A 1,524-nucleotide genomic window follows, 5' to 3' on the forward strand; every position below is an offset into this window, starting at 1 on the left:
CGAACTACATGGCCTGCCCAGCGCAGCTGGGCCTACATCAAGATGGTGTAGATGCTGGGCAAGTTTGTACGAGTGAGCACCTCTGTGTCAGGGATCTTCTCTTGCCACTCTATGCTGAGAAGTTTTCTGAGGCTGGTGGTGTGGAAGTGGTTCCGCTTTTTGGCGTGGCGTCTGTAGACCGTCCATGATTCACATCCATAGAACTCTGGACCTCGTCATGCCACTGGATACAGACGGTCTCGGACAAGAGAGTGAGGTCGACGGTGCGCAACTCCTCCTCACTATAAACAAAGTCATCGCGCAAGTCATCAGTCATCCTTCATCCCATACCATCATTTTCCCCCAGCCCTGTGGCGACAGGCGAGCGACGAAGCGACAGGTGTGGGTACACTGACAGTCGTAGCCGCGGACCTGCACAGAGGCGGCTCAGGCCATAGGGTCGTTTTATAGCGGGTAGTAGAGGAAGAAAGCTCTGATGATGTAACATTGATATATACCGGGTAGAGAACGAAAACTGATGAAGTAATTATGATGTATACCGTAAACCGGGTGGAAGACGATGATAGATGTGAGGGTGTAACCTGTTATATACCGGGTAGAGGAGAGCGAAAACTGTGACCTGATATATGTATCGGGTGGAGGGGGCAAAAACCGTGATGGTGTAACCCTGACACATACCGAATGGTGGACGTCGACAGTTGTGGTGGTGTATACCTGACACACACCGGGTGGAGAGCGAAAATTGTGATGATGAAACCCTATCAGAGCCCCCCAACCCAACCCCACGTCTTCACGCGCGCACACACACACACACACACACACACACACACACACACACAATCACGTGTCCACATCCTGCAGATAGCAGCTGTTCGGGGATACATAGAGACTGTGCTGGTAACGTGACAAACAGGACAGCTCGGATATCTTCTTGCTAGTGTGTGTACAACGTTTACACCCGAGAACTACAGCCAGAGAACAGCTCGTTTTTTGTGTATGTATTGTTGCAGTTGTCATTGCTGTTGTTGTTGTTGCAACGATTCATACAATGTCATCACTTTTTATAGCTTTTTTAGTCGTCCATATGACCATGTCTTTATTTTCTAACATATATTCTACCGCTGGATCATCCTGCAAAATGTCACAAAAGTTCTTGCTCTTAAATTCCCTGAGGATGTGTTACTTCAGCCCAGGCTATATCAGTGTATCAAAACGTAGCTTTGTTCGAAAATGGTACTTGTCTGAGTTTGAGTAATGCCACCTACCACGTCTGTTTATTGAAAACAAATCTGTGCCGTATGCTTCGACGGATACCTCGAATGCTTTGTTTATCGTCGAGCCATTTTTCGTTGGTTGCTTTCAGTTGCAGTTGTTTGAAGAACCCTTCTTTTGCGTCTGAATTCAGTTTTGTGTCCTCTGTTGTGAAGTCATAATAAGGGCTGGATATATACACGAGTTCATGTGACGTTGCCTATAGGGTCCTTTCTGGGAGGCGCGCAACAGTCTACAGTGAGTGGAAAGATA

This window comes from Babylonia areolata, chromosome 14, assembly GCF_041734735.1.
Source record: "Babylonia areolata isolate BAREFJ2019XMU chromosome 14, ASM4173473v1, whole genome shotgun sequence".
Taxonomy (NCBI): Eukaryota; Metazoa; Mollusca; class Gastropoda; order Neogastropoda; family Buccinidae; genus Babylonia; species Babylonia areolata.